Genomic DNA, 16994 nt, shown 5'->3' with positions numbered 1-16994 from the left:
TATACTTTCCTACCACCAGTCCTAAGACTGACCATTCCCTCCACCTACTCCCACCATTTTGTCAAGATTTTTTCATACCAATAAATGAACAAATTTTCAAATGTATACTGGTCATTCATATTTCTTCCTTTATTAATTGTTCTTTCATGTCTTTAGTCCATTTTTCAACAGAAGTGTTTATTCTTCTCTTAATGATTTATAAAATGCCTTATATATATATCAGAGCTTGTAACGTTTGCCAGACAAGTTTCCAGATTTTTTGTTATTGTTGGTTTCTGTATTTAATAGTTTGTCATTTGCTTATTGGAAAAGAAAATGATAAACGCAATATGCCACTCACTCTATAAATTGCAATTTCCCCCTTATCCCTCAAGACCCAACTTGAATCCCACATCTTTTCCTAAAGCCTTACCTCTTTCCCCATCTTAACATGATCTCTCCCTCCGTAACTCATTGTCTGTACAATTATTTGGCAATTTATCCCACAATGCCTGGTGACACACCTAAGTACTGTCAGTCACACTCAAGTCTTATTTTTACAAGCCAGCAGGAGTTAAGTATTCATTCCATGCCCTCAAAGCTGGTGCTCAATAAATAATAAAGCAAGGGCTTATGTAAAGCAATGAACTGGGGGAAAAATAGATGACAGAAGGCACCTCAAATTTTCCAGGCTTGAGAAAGGGCTTGGCTGAAGCATTCAGCCTGACAGTTTATGCAGTTCCATTGCACTTCTTGCCTCAACATTCTGACCCAAGGTAAAGCTCATTCCAATCATGTCAACTCCTGAGACATAGCTATTTTCTTTCCTGCAAGGGCACCCATATTTCCTAGTTTACCCGAAACATTCCCAGTTTGCTCTACTTGTGTATTTCTTAAAAGTTCCTTTCATCCCAAAAGTTTTGGATGATAAATTACATGTTTACCCAATCTATTGCTGGTTCTTATCTTATTTATTTCCTAAGCTAAAAATCTACCACACAATTTAAAAGACTTGGTAGACGAAGATCAAAATTTCCAAGCAGGATACAAATGTTGGCCCATTCATCTTGGTTTAATTAATTAAATATATATGAGCCTAACCTTGAAAGATTAAAGGAAACATTTAATGTGCAAATAAAAACACTTGCTATTTATATGAGGTTTTTAAAAGGTCGTAAAGCGGTTTTTTTTTTTTTTATTATTGTGCTCATGTTTTCTTCAACTAAATTGAGAACTTTTTGGAGTACCATTATTCTTACTTTTTGTACCCCTTCATCATAGCACTTAAAAGAGTACTCTGTACTCAGTGGGCATGCAATAAATACTGCTGTGAAACCACTGGGGGCCTGGAGATTTTAATCTGCTTTTTGATTAAGGTTGTCCTTCCCCTTGACTCCTACCATGTCATCACGGACATGTGAGGGGATAGTATTGATTAGAGTGCAGAATGGGAAGTGGTATCACAAAAACCCAGCTGAATTATAAGATTCACTTTTATGTCTTTGGCTCGGTTGTCCACCCACAGATAGAGCTCATCTGAATTAGATGTGTCTGAAAATTCAATTACCCCAAGTGGAAACATCTGGATCCTTTTTTCTTCCTTTAATCCTTTGTCCTGGTGACTCTGCCAGACAGTCCATATTCCTTGTTGGTTTGGCAGGAAACATATAAGGGCATAGTTAGAAGTGGGGGTAGTTGATGGAAATGTCTCCTTCCCTGTTGTTTCAGTCTATGTGGTCACTTTCCTCCTCTAGATATTAGAATCACAGATTTTTATCAGAGTGAAGACCTTAGAAGAAAAGTTAGTGTAACTCCATCTTTTACAGCAGGAGGAATTTGTACCCAGCAAAATTAAATAAGCTGCCCCAAAATATATATGCAATGATAGCAGACCTGCACTTTTTTTTTTCTGATTCTCAATCTAGAGAACTTTTTACCATACCAGATTCTAGATACTGTCTGAATATTAGCTATTGCCTCATTTCAGTCTGTGATACTGGTGCTAGACTGATTTAAACTATAGAAAACAATTGTTCATTTAAAATATATCTGAATGTTATAAGAAACAAGAAAGATTTCCCCCCAAATTTGCCTGATATCTTTAGTAGATGCTGAGGGATAAAACTGACTTCTTTTTTCATGGAAGGTGTCAGCCAAATTCAGACAGACGTGTTTTTGTGTGTTCATAAGCTAGAACAGAATCACAGAGAATAGAGTCTGACAGAAGAGATCATGAACCATCAAATACATCTCATCCCTGCTCCAGAATTCTTTTCGTAGAAAAAGAAAAGTTCTGGGAACAAAGAATAAGGGAGAAGTAGACATATATTTGACCTGTGGTTTTAGGTTTAACTTAGGAAAAGCAGAAAATGAGATCTTATTATAATTATATCTGTAGCGTATAGAGACAGCCAATTTAGATAAGCTGAATATCTACTTTTCTAAACCGAAAAGAACACTTTTGATTCTCTGGGCAAGCTGTGACCTCATGCAGTGGAGAGGCTACAAAATACTACTGACCAAGAGAAGGGATTTTTTATATAAGCTATCGCACATCTGAGAATATTAAAAAGATATTTTAAAGTCTACTTAATCTTATTTTGGACATAAATCCTTATCTTTCCCTCCCCCCCAAAAATACTCAAAGTGACATTTCTGCTTCTAGCACACATTAGAAAGTTATGTGAAAATACATTTGGTTCATGTACACTATTTTTAAAATCTTTACTGAACTAGCTACTCTCAGATGTAAATTGATCTTCTCATCTCTACCTGTCTTAAGTTTCAAATATGACGTTGGGGTTGTAAAGGAGGATCACATGACATAAAGGAAATAAAATTCAGAGGGAACAGAGGAATGACACAAAGGCTCCTTCCATCCAGCAGAAGAATAGAGCAAGAACAGTGATTTGGGGTGGAGAGGTGGGAAGGGATAGAGGGAGAAAGTCAGGAGAGGCAAAAGGAGGTAGAACATAGGAGTCTGGTGTCACTTCTCCACTGTCTGACCCAGAGACTTGTAGAGAACAGACATTACCTAAATTGGAGTGTTGGGGGAATGTTGAAAGTAGAGGTGCACCTGCCCTGCTTCCCATTTGGTTGCCTGGTAGGAATCCACTGAGCAGGGTGTTCTAGGCCAACATGGAGTGGCCCAGCAGTATAAAAGAGAGTGGAGGAGTCTGACCAAAGGAAAGTGTCACCTCCCTAACTCTCAGGTGGACAACACAGAAGATTCCATATGCTCCCACAGAGGATGGTAAATGCATAAATGCATGAGTTGAGATCCAAAAAGTCTGCCATGGGGCCCACCATGGTAAGAGGTAAGGAACCCTGCACAGAACTTGCAGAGTGAACTACCCAAGCCTGGGGATTAGATGGTGGATATGACACATGGTCAGCAAGGTCTTCATGAAGAATCTGGATGGGGCCAAGGAAGCAGAGAGGGACCACTTTGTCCTCCCAAGATGGGAAATAAGAAGAAAGGAGCATGTATGTGTTCATGAGCCACAGATTTCATGGTGGACACCAGAAGGACACACATTATGCACATCTGAGAACAGTGTGAGTTTGATTTTGTAACCACTCAACATATAGTTATTCAGTATTTGGTAGCATGAAGTTTATGGTCTTAAAAAGTGGTCTAAAAGTCCTAGCTAATAAAAAGTTGCAAGGCCACCATCTACTGGTAATTTGCTCAAATTTCAGGCACATGATTTTTTTTTTAATAGATTTTATTTATTTATTTATTTATTTATTGGCTGCGTTCCGTGGCTGTGCACAGGCTTTCTCTAGTTGCTGAGGGCTTCTCATTGCAGTGGCTCAATAGCCACATGGGGCTAGTGGCTACCCTGTTATATAGCACATATCGAAGCTGACATTTAGCACAAAATTGGGGCAAAATTGATGTATATTGAATGAACGATTGAATAACCTGTCCGAGCTCCACAGATTACTAGCTGCTACTTTCATATTTTTGCACTGAACAATTATCTGAGACTAATTGGATATGAGAGGAAAGAGAGGAGCCAAAGAGTTTGGGAGGAAGCCATAAGGAGAATTAGGGAGCCATTGGCAGAATCGGGGACACTGAGAAGGAGGACTTGGTTCAAGAGGGAACAAAATGAATATTGGAGCTCTAAAAGTTCCCCACTGTGAGGAACAAAGCTTCCAGTGACAATCAGTAGCACCAACATAATTTGCCATCACAACTGCTCGTATTTCTTGGTCCACACTATCCAATGGCTGCCCATAATTCTGTCCTATCTGTTCTGGAATCAAAGTCAAACTCCAGCTGTACTGTGCTGTGGTTCTGCTTGTCTGATCCATGATTTTCAGGATGTTGGTCTGAATGTTAACACCTACCTGTTTACTCATAGCTGCTTTGAACCCTAAATTTCAACTTCTGACTATTCTGATCTTCCTAGTGCCCTCCTGCCACCCTTGACCACAACCTTCTGCTTCTGACTTTGTTCCAGTCTATGCCCATGAACCTTGTAATGTCCAGCCCAATCTATCCTTTTTTTTTTGCCCATGCTGCACTGCATACGGGATCTTATTTCCCACACCAGGGATCGAACCCCCGCCCCCTGCAGTGGAAGCGCGGAGTCTTAAACACTGGACTGCCAGAGAAGTCCCCGATCCATCCATTTTAACGAATTCATTTTAAAAAATTTTTAATTCTTGACATGACAAAACAAAACTGAAATTTATTAACATTCCACTCTTACATTTCTTATTGACAAACAGAAATAAAATTCATGAACCAAAAGCTGAAAACAAAACTAAAAACAGGAAAAAGCTTATAAAACTAAATATGGATCCCAGCATTAACAGCTGAACAGAGAATGTGATTTTTAACTAACACTTACAAATTATTTACCTACTTGGACTCCAAGTCATGCCTGTGTCACCAGTTCACCTGGATACCTCAGCATCTGTGGTAGGCAGCCTCTCAGATGACCTCTAGTGATCCTCACTTCCCAGTATCCATGCCCTGTGTAATCCCCTCCCCCTGAGTGTCAGCTGGACCTAGTGGCTCACTTCGAACCAACAGAAGACAGCAAAAGTGATGGGCTATAACTTCTGATATTAGGTTACAAAAATACTGTGGCTTCCATCTTGGACTCTCTTTCTTACTCTCTCACTCACTTATTCTGAAGAAAGCCAACTGCAATGTTGCAAGGCTGCCCTGTGGAGAGGCCCACATGGCAAAGATCTGGGGAAGTCTCAGTCCAACAATCCATGAGGATCAAAATTCTGCCAACCACTACAGGAGTGAACCTGGAAGTAGAACCACCTCCAGTCAAGCCTTCAGGTGACACTTGTGTTCTGGTCAAAACTTTGATTGCAGCCTTGTGAGATACCTTGAGGCAGAGACACCTAGCTAAGTTGCATCCAGATTCCTAACCTACAGAAACTCTGTGTTTTAAACTGCTAAGTTTTGGAGTAATTTGTTATGCAGCAAGAGATAACTAATACAGCGTGGCACGCTAATTTTCTTATAGAAAACTCATGTAATCTATCCTATCTACAATGAATTTTGGACATTTTAAGTGATCACAAGATATTCAAACCAGAATGTGCACAAGATATTTGGTAATAATAGACCTGGAGCCTAGGGAAGGGGTTAGCATCAAGGTTATAAAGGAAGTCATGACAATGTGTTGACTGTTTTTGAAGACTCTGAATGTAAATAAGAAGCATTTGTCAAATGCATGAGGGGAATAATTCGTCTCTTCCCTTGTGAGTCTCACTTGACAGAGAGTAGGGAGCTCATGAGAAACATTTGGGGAAATTTACAAATACATCCACAGCCTCACCTTCCCCCTTCAACCCAGACTTAAATCAGAATCTCCAGGAAGAAAATCCAGTCATGCACATTTTTCTAAGTTCCAAGAGAGTAGAACTTAAAAAAACATTAATCTCTTATACAGAATTCCATATGGACCAGATCTGTTAGAGGTTCAATATAACCAAGTCTTCCAGAAGTCCTCCATTATAGCACAAGCATTTCTCTAACAAGACGGTGTCATGGCACAGAACTGTACCACAGAGAGCTGATAACATAAGTCATCTTCTTTTGTATTAAAAGCATCCCCTACCAATGAATTTCAATAATCAGTGACTTATGCACAGGAAGTTCTTTTAATATCTCACCTGGCCTCTCACTGGGGCAATGAGAAACTTGAAGTTTCACTGTGATACAATTGAGGATCTGTAAATTATTTCTAGATGCCTAAGAGAAATTATAGAAATTATGTCTTTAGCAAGGATAAAGCTACAGGCTAACTAAGATGTCAAGTGTCTTTGACTGGACAGAAATTATATCAATATATCTATTATTAGCATATTATTTGTATTATTATTATCATATATTAGTAGAAAGTTGGACAGTTAATGACACAATAGAAACTACCTACATCAGTACCCATATTGATTTTGTAATTGATCTTGTACCTAATACAAAGTGACAGCCAAATTAAAGTGAATCACACTTGAGTATCTCTAGACACTTTTTTTTTTTTTGGTTGTGCTGGGTCTTAGTTGCTGCGCACTAGTTGCGGCGAACAGGGCTGCTCTTCATTGCAGTGCACGGGCTGCTCATTGCAGTACGCGGGCTTCTCATTGTGGTGGCTTCTGTTGTTGCGGAGCACGGGCTCTAGGCGCACCGGCTTCAGTAGTTCTGGCACGTGAGCTCAGTAATTGTGGTTTGTGGGCTCTAGAGCATAGGCTCAGTAGTTGTGGTGCACGGGCTTAGTTGCTCTGCAGCATGTGAGATCTTCCTGGACCAGGGCTAGAACCCGTGTCCCCTGAATTGGCAGGCGGATTCTTAACCACTGCACCACGAGGGAAGCCCCCCTAGACAATTCTTAATTTTGTTACTAGCAGTCAGTATATTAGAAAAATCAAGAGTATTAGAATCAGAGAACCTGTGCTGTCCTATCTGTACAAAGGGAACTTATAAACGTCAGCTTTTTCATCTGTCATGTGAGGATAATGCTAAAGGGGTGCTGGGAAATTAAAAGAGAAAATGTGGTAGCCTAATGTTTAGCAAATAGCACAAAGCTTGGCACATAGTAGAAGTTCAACAACTGTTGTTATTGCTGCTTTTCTTTAGTGCTTCTTAGCAACTCAATCATGATAAACATTTATACAGTATATCATTGTAAATCTTGATGAATATAGATCATTGATTATAATTTAGATCAATGATTCAGTCTCTCAAGGCAAAAGAAATAAAAACAAAAGTAAACAAATGGGGCCTAATCAAACTTACTAGCTTTTGCACAGCAAAGGAAACCATAAACAAAATGAAAAGATAACCTATAGAATGTGAGAAAATATTTGCAAACGATGCAACCAACAAGGGGTTAATATCCAAAATATACAAACTCATACAACTCAGTATCAAAAAACCAAAAAACTCAATCAAAAAATGGTCAGAAGACCTAAACAGACATTTCTCCAAAGAAGACATATAGATGGCCAACAGGCACATGAAAAAATGTTCAACATAATTAATTATTAGAGAAATGCAAATCAAACTAGGTGAGGTATCACCTCACACCAGTCAGAATGGCCATTATCAAACAGTCTACAAATAATAAATTCTGTAGAGGGTGTGGAGAAAAGGGAACCCTACTACACTGTTGGTAGGAATGTAAAGCGGTACAGCCACTATGGAAAACAGTATGGAGGTTCCTTAAAAAACTAAAAATAGGAGCTACCATATTATCCAGCACTCCCACTCCTGGGCATATATCCAGGAAAGACAAAGACTCTAATTTGAAAATGATACATGCACCCCAGTGTTCAAAGAAGCCCTATTACAATAGTCAAGACATAGAAACAACTCAAGTGCCCATCAACAGAAGAATGGTTTAAGAAGATGTGATAGTATCTCTCTCTCTCTCTCTCTCTCACACACACACACACACACACACACACACACACACACACATACACACAATGAAATATTACTCAGCCAGAAAAAAAGAATGAAATATTGCCATTTGCAGCAACGTGGATGGACCTAGAGAATATCATACTAAGTCAGAAAGAGAAAGACAAATATTTATGATATCACTTATATGTGGAATTTAAAAAATAATATAAATGAATCTGTATACAAAACAGAAACAGACTCACAGACATAGAAAACAAACTTATGGTTATCAAAGGAGAAAGGAAGGGGGGAGGGATAAATTAGGAGTATAGGATTAGTAGATACAAACTACTATGAATAAAATAGATAAGCAGGGACTTCCCTGGTGGCACAGTGGTTAAGAATCCGCCCGCCAAAGCAGGGGACACAGGTTGGAGCTCTGGTCCGGGAAGATCCCACATGCCATGGAGCAACTAAGCCCGTGTGCCACAACTACTGAGCCTGAGCTCTAGAGCCTGTGAGCCACAACTACTGAGCTCACATGCCACAGCTACTGAAGCCTGTGCGCCTAGAGCCAATGCTCCGCAACAAGAGAAGCCACCTCAATGAGAAGCCCGTGCACCACAACGAAGAGTAGCCCCAGCTCGCGGCAACTAGAGAAAGCCAGCACGCAGCAACAAAGACCCAACGCAGCCAAATAAATAAATAAATTTATTTTTTAAAAAATAATAAAATAAAATGAAATAGATAAGAAACAAGAATTTACTATATATCACAGGGAACTATATTCAATATCTTGTAATAACCTATAATGGAAAATAATCTAAAATATATATATAACTGAAAAAAAATAATTTAGATCAATATTGAAATAAGTAAGTTCTTTGATACGAAATTTTTTTCAAAATATAGAGTCCATAGGGAAAAAATAATACAAGGGGTCTCTGATGATTTTTAAAACTTGGAAATATCTGACAACCCAAATCTGTCGTAGTATACATTAATCCTGCTCAATGTCTTCTTTGATAGAAATGACAAAAAGCAGCTTGTTACATTTTATATTCTTCATTCATATCCTTCATGTTTGTGTGTGTGTGCATATATATATATATCCCAAATGGGACCATGTTAAATGTTCTTCTCTACAGCTTAGTTTTCATTTGTAATAATAAATTGTGGACACATTTCCAAGTTAGTACATATAGCTGTAACTCAATCTTTTTAATATACTAACATTTATTTAATTGGTCTCCTATTGAGGCACATTTAAATGTTTCAAATTTTTCATTATTCTAAATAACCCTTATCTGTGAATCTCTGTACATATATCTTTAGACACTTGGGTATTTCTGTAGGATTACATAAATTATGAATGCATTTGGCTGGCAGTAACAAAAAAAAACCATACCAAGAATGATTGTTAAAATGAATTTTCTCACATAATAAAATACTGAAAGGTAAGCAATTGCTAGCATTGTTCTTTCAACCCTTCTACTCCACCGTGCTCAGCTATTGTTTATGTTCTCCAGGTACCACATCTGCATCCCAGCATCCCAGCAAGAAGGAAATAGCAAGGACCAAAACCTTCTCCTGGAAGGGAAGTCCCCCAGCAGACTTTCCCTAATGACCCTTTGCTCAGAACTGTGCTGCATGCCCATCCCCAGACCAACCACAGGTAAAGCGAACGGAGTCACCACGACTGGCTGAAACCCACCATGATTCATTTCCTGGGTCTTGGGACTAGAGCCCATCATCTCTGAACTCATTGAAGGATTTAACCTGTTGGAAAATTCGGAGTCTTAAGAGAAGACTCTTGGGAAAGAAAAGGGGAGTGGAAAGTGGCTACTAAGAAGGCAGTGAACAATATCTTCAACAAAGATAAATTATGAAGGAGAATTGCTGAGCCAAAGGGTATATGGCACTACATTTTAAATTTGTGACACAGATTGCTGAATTACCTTCCAAAAATACTGTATCAAATGAAAGTTCCAGTAACATGTATGAAATGGCTGATTTGCCCATATTCAACAGCCCTGGTCTTCTAAATTTTTCTAAATGTTTGCCAATCTGATAGGCAGAAAACAATCAAATGCAAAGTTAGATAGATATGAATAGATAGATCATAGATAACATAGATAGATGATAGAATCTCAATAGTTTATTTTGTACATATTTTATTATTAGTGTAGATGAGCATTTCTTAATATATTTATTGACCATCTGAATTTTTTTTCTGTGAATTGCCTGTGTAACTGTATAAAACTTATTTTTCTGTGAATTGCCTGTGTAAAAGTACCTTTATCCACTTTTCTATTTTTTTCTTTAATCTCTTTAATATATTATGGGCATTAACCCCCCTTTTACAAATATATTTCCCAGTTTATTTCTTGACTCTCTCCTTTATTTACGGCCTTTTTTCCCATTCATATGCTTTTAATTTGTGTTAAGTCCAATCTATTCATCCTTCCCTTTACATATTCAAATCTTGGCAACACGCTAAGGAAAATCATGTCTGCTTCAAGACTAAAATATTCTCTCTTTCAGTCCTGCAATTTATACAGTTTACATGAATAAAACCTTAAACTACTTGAAATTTATTTATTTTCAATGATAGTGTTTGTTATCTACCTATATATCTCCCAAATTTTTATCTAATTATAAGTGACATTTGTCATTTAAATGTCTAATTAATTTTAAATGTCCACACACATGTGCTGGGCCATTACCACAGTTTTAATTACTATAGATGTAGAGTATGTGCTGATAACTTGTAATGTAATTATTTTACTATTATTATTGTTTCCTCTACAGTTTTCTGGACATTCTTTTTCACTTTTTTTCACTATAAAAAGTTGGATCAAATTTTCAAGATTAAAAGGAATAACTGGTTGGTGTACTTATTGAAATTTTATTAAATTTATAGTTTGGGGAGCATCTTTATAGTTCTGCATCTTCCTATTCAGAAGCATCATATTATTAGAAAATGATGTGATATATTGGTGGAACAGAATTAAATTCTACCTTGGCAGAGTCAACCCTTTTCTCTTTAAGGTCCCGAAGAAGACAAAGTAAGGCAAAACAATACTTTATTATTAGCTGAAACTTTGGCCCTACACCATATTCAGATCTCTGATAGCTCATCTGGACCAAATAAGGATGTCCTTTTTTAAGCTACATCAGTGTTAATGGTCTAGCACCACCGAAGAATCTGTTCTGCTTATACCACAGCACCAGTCCCCTTCATCCTTGTCCCACCACTCTCCACCCCCACCACCAACGAATAACAAACTCCATGAACCAAACTCGGCACTGCAGTGGGATGCAATGCCAAACCCATCAGCACTAAAGAGAGAGGATCCAGGGAAAACACATTTGCCCCATTGCTAAAAGTAGTATCTAAAATAAAGACAGCTAGGAGGGAGAGAAAAGGAGGGAGAGAAAGAGGAGGGAGAGAAAGAGTCCAATGAAAGAAAGAGAATGGCAAGCTTGATAAAAAAAAAAAAGAAAGAACTGGGGCCACTTCATGTTCTCACCGCAAATATGGACAAAAATCAACTTTCCAGGTCTTTCAAAGCTCCATGGCAGGAAGTGACCTAATCATTTAATTACCGCTCAAAGTGCCCAAACATTTGATTCCCACTAACTAACTGGATTGGCAATTCCCTCCATTAGGCTTGAAGTACAGACGTGAGTAAAGCGTTCAGAGAGGACTTCTATTAGAAGTCAACAGTATTTCTTTATATACATTCAGAACTTTATATCCTTCAGCCAACCCTTACAGTTTTCTTCATGTAAGTGTTATACTTTCCTTGTCAAGTTTATTGCTAGGAAAATTAAGGATTTTATGGCTATGGGGAATAGAATATGTTTAAAGTTATATTTTCTAAATGGGTGACAGGTAAAAATAATTGATCTTCTGCATGTTTATTTTTACCAACCTCATTGAACTCTTTGTTTTTTTTAATTCTGTGGAATCTTCTAAGCATACTGTTATATTCTCTAGAAAATAAAAGTGATTTGACCTCTTTCTATTAATTTATTTAAAAATGTATTACACATACAAAAGAATATTATAACACACATGGCAGAGTTTAAAGAATAGTAATAATTTTAAAATAAAATAAATACTTATTCCCCAAATGAATAAAATACCAATTCCTTTGACGTTTCCTGTGTGTCCTTCCCAGAAGTAACCACCGCCTGGAATTTTGTAGTAGTAACAATTCCCTTGCAACTTAGTGTATATGTAACTGTGCATGTAATTTTGTTTTGCCTGAGTTTGAATTTTATATAAATGGAGTTGTATTGTATATATTCTTCAGTGACTTGCTTTTTATCCATGACGGAGAGAATAGGAAAAGTTTCTGTTGATCCTTTTCCCTGCTATACAGTATTCTTTCTTTATTCTTTCTACTGTTCATAGATATTTGGATTTATTTTCTTCTTGTTTTTGTTTTTTTCCTATTACAAATAAGGCTGCCTTGAGCATTTTTGCATATATATATTTATGAACATGTTTAAGAGTTTCTTTGGAATATACGCACGTGGGGATGGAATTGTTGTAAGTAGAGTCTATCTGCATATTCAGCTTGTCCAGGTATTGTTAATGTTTTCTGAAGTGATCGTGCTAATTTACACAGCCACCAGACATGTATTTATGTTCCCATCACTCTACATCCTTGTCAAAACATTGTATTGTTTGTTTTTTTAATGTTTGCCATCTGATGGTGTGAATGGTGTCTCTGATTAACCTTGTCCTGATTACTAATAATGTTGAGCATATTTTCACAGTTATTGGCTTTTTGTGCTTCCTCTTTTTAATAACAACTTCTTCATGTCTTCTGCCTTTTTTTCCTTTTGTTGTCTTTTTATCATTGAAATCTTTCTGACTTGTAGAAATTCTTCATATATTCTGAATATTAATTCTTTTTGGTTATAAGTATTACCAAAAAAATCTTCTCAGTTTATAGCTTGTCTTTTGAATCTTTTAATAATTTTTTTTGAGAAAAAGGAGTATTTCATTTTCAGGTAGTAATATTTACTTTTATTTATTTATAAATCTTTTCCTCCAAAAAACGGCTTATAATTTTGAGTCTTATTTAGAAAATTCTTCCATATTCTGAGGTCATGAAATTTTTCCCTTATATTTTAAGTTTTTGCCTTTTACATTTAAGAACTTGATCTGTTTAGAATTGATTTTTGTGCAGAAAATGAGGCAGGAAACCATTTTTACTTTTGTCTGTATGAATAACATATTAGCCTGGCACTAGAGTTGCCAGAGTTTAGCAAATAAAAATATAGGACACCTAGTTTTATTTGAACTTCAGATAAAAATGAATAACACGTGAGTAGAATTATGTCTTGTGCAATATTTTAGACACACATACTGGAAAAGTATTTGTTGTTTATCTGAAAATCAAATTTAACTAAGTATCTTGTATCTTATCTGGCAACCTCACCTGGTACCATTTATTGAATAATCCATTCTTTATCAGCTGATACGCAATATCATTCTGTCATTTTTCAGATTTCCATATCTGTGGATGCTTCCATATTCTCTATTCTGTTGCAATATCTATATCTTCTCAAGCCTCCCAAACATATTCTTTTACAGAATTGTTGACTAGTACCTCCAGACCTATGTTAGATAACAGTACAGTAAAATTGGGCATTTTTGTCTTGTTCTTCACTTTACTGGGACTACTTCCAGTGATTCCTCATTAGTCACATGGCAAGCTTCTTGGTTGAGATATATAAATATATATCAGGTTAAGGAGATGTCCATCTAGTCCTATTTAATTAAGAGCTTTAAAAGATCTAGAATGAATGTTAAAATTATGAAATTCACTTTCAGCATCTTTGGAGATTATTATAAGAGTTTCTCCTTTCATCAATAAACATTATATTAATGAATTATAATCAGGTGAATTTTTTATATTTAAATTGATCATAGTATATTATTCTTTAAATATGCTCCCAGATTTTGCCTGATAATTTTTTTAGGATTTTAAAATGCTATTTATAACAGATTGGTCTGTATTTTTCTTTTGTGAGAGAGAGAGAGAGAGTGTGTGTGTGTGTGTGTGTGCGCACACACTCAAGTGAAGGTGAGTGGAAAGGGGGAGGGATGAGAAGAAGGGGACACCTTAGCATGTGTAACTTTAAAACAATTTTTAAGTATTTTTAAGTACAGAGAGAGTAAAGCAGAGCTGAGCCTTCTCTCTATCTCTCCCTCTGTCTCTTGCACAACACACACACACACACTAAACCATACCCCTTCCCAGGATCCCCTAAGAAAGATCTTCAGAGCAGTTGGAAAAACACTGGATTTTTTTTCATATCCTCATTTTGCAAACAAAGAAGCTGAGTCTTAAAAACATTAAGAGTTCACGTACCTGGTCTCTTCTTGCTAACAGTACCTAAAAATTGAAAGGAAATAGGTACTTGAGGGAATGCTAGTGGAACTTTATTTAAGTTGGAGAAAGGAGACTGACTGGACATTTCATTACAGTCTTCAAAATGATGAAGGGGGTTCAAATAAGCAATGACAAGCTGTCCGTTTCAATGTGCTTTCTGGATAGGAGAAGTAAAATGGCTCTAATTAATTCAAGAAGGATTTAGGTCAATAGTAAGAACTTCCTGAATGAAAGACTTCCCAGACAATAGAAGGGGCTGCCAAAGGAAGTTGAGGAAGAGCTTTTTGTAAAGCTGGTAAGAAAAGTGTAGACCGCCATTTTTCTGCAATGATTTCAGTACTGTTAGGTTGAGCCAGATAAAACTGCTGCTAATCAAACTGTTCTTACCTATAGAAACAGCAAATTCATCTAGATCAACATAATATTATACATGGAAGCAAGTAGGTAGGCTTCACTCTAGAGGACGTTCTGTTTTCATTTCAGCCTTTAATTTTACTCAATCTCTATAGAATGTGTAGACTGGAAATACACTTACTTAAGAAGGTCAAAATTTAAAGCTTACAAAAGATCCTCTTCTAATTTAAGCTCTTGGTGTTTAAAAGCCAGAACTACCAATATTCTTATTTGTACAATCAATCATTCCAGAAATGATAAACTATAAGCTATGTTTAAAATGAAATGTTAAGATCCATGATTTGGATGCTGAGTGTCCTTATGATGCCAAGCTGTTCCACCTAAATGAGATCATTGGCAGTGGAGGACTTCAAGCCAGTGTCAGCTGCAATGATTCTGTTGATGAGATTTGGTATAAATGCTAGTAGATTAGCTCTCGCCTTCATTTTGGGGTCAGATGCCATCAAGAGTAGTTGTGCACATCACTAATCATTAGAGAAATGAAAATCAAACCTACAATGAGGTATCACCTCATACCGGTCAGAATGGCCATCATCAAAAAATCTATAAACAATAAATGCTGGAGACGGTGTGGAGAAAAGGGAACCCTCTTGCACTGTTGGTGGGAATGTAAATTGATACAGCCACTATGGAGAACAGTATGGAGGTTCCTCAGAAAACTAAAAATAGAACTACCATACGACCCAGCAATCCCACTACTGGACATATACCCTGAGAAAACCATAATTCAAGAAGAGTCATGTACCACAATGTTCATTGCAGCTCTATTTACAATAGCCAGGACATGGAGGCAACCTAAGTGTCCATCGACAGATGAATGGATAAAGAAGATGTGTGGGCTTCCCTGGTGGCGCAGTGGTTGAGAGTCCGCCTGCCGATGCAGGGGACGCAGGTTCGTGCCCCGGTCCGGGAAGATCGCACATGCCACGGAGCAGCTAGGCCCGTGAGCCATGGCCGCTGAGCCTGCGCGTCCGGAGCCTGTGCTCCACAACGGAAGAGGCCTCAACAGTGAGAGGTCCGCGTACCACAAAAAAAAAGAAGATGTGGCACATAATATACAATGGAATATTACTCGGCCATAAAAGGAAAGAAAATTGAGTTATTTGTAGTCAGGTGGATGGACCTAGAGACTGTAATACAGAGTGAAGTAAGTCAGAAAGAGAAAAACAAATACCGTATGCTAACACATATATACGGAATCTAAAAAAAGAATGGTTCTCATGAACCTAGGGGCAGGACAGGAATAAAGATGCAGATGTAGAGAATGGGCTTGAGGACACGGGGAGGGGGAAGGGTAAGCTGGGACGAAGTGAGAGAGTGGCACTGACATATATACACTACCAAATGTAAAATAGATAGCTAGTGGGAAGCAGCAGCATAGCACAGGGAGATCAGCTCAGTGCTTTGTGTCCACCTAGAGGGGTGGGATAGGGAGGGTGGGAGGGAGACGCAAGAGGGAGGAGATATGGGGATATATGTATATGTATAGCTGATTCACTTTGTTATACAGCAGAAACTAACACCTTTGTAAAGCAATTATACTCCAATAAAGATGTTAACCCCCTCCAAAAAAAGAGTAGTTATGCAGTATCTCTTCCCAAGGCCAGTGGCTTGGAGTCATTGTGTATAAATCATCACTAAGCTTTGACAGTATTTTATGAACTTTTCCAGCCCAGGGAATTGTGTTGTGCAACTCTGTTGTAATTTCTCCTATGCAGTCATCCTCTGATCAGTTTCCATCCCCCCAAAAAAACCTGTTAGATTATTGAGAACAGAATGATGGAAACTGTTAAAAGAATCAGACTGGGCATACTAAAGGAATGGGGTTTTCTCTCAAATGAAAATGCATAATTAACTATTTGCCTGGAACATACACAAGTAAAAAGGACTGAGAATAAACTCCTTGATTTTGTTTACCCATCTTGATGGATAGAACACATCTGAAGGGGGTTAAAAACCCTACATGGCCTTGACATGTAAGCCAGAAACTCCACCTTTGCCATTTGCAATGGCCCTAAGGTTCTCAGCAGTGGGACCGTATTTCCCATACAAATTCCCAAATACTCCCATATGGTCTGTTCTTACACTTTGGGGTATCTTCACCACCCACTGTTATCACCATATAACTTAGCATTTAATCCTACTAGGTGATGTGTTTGTGTATGCATCTTAACGTCTCCATCACCACAAGTTCCTTCATAACCTCAGTGACACCTGTATGTGTACAGTGACGTTCGGCCTAGAGAATCTAAGTCTTTATGCACCTCAGTGCTTCATCTGTAAATGAGATTGGAAATTCCTAT

Source organism: Leucopleurus acutus, assembly GCF_964270905.1.
Source record: "Leucopleurus acutus genome assembly, chromosome: 9".
NCBI lineage: Eukaryota > Metazoa > Chordata > Mammalia > Artiodactyla > Delphinidae > Leucopleurus > Leucopleurus acutus.
The sequence above is the reverse complement of the archived record's forward strand: the minus strand, read 5'-3'. Positions refer to the sequence as shown.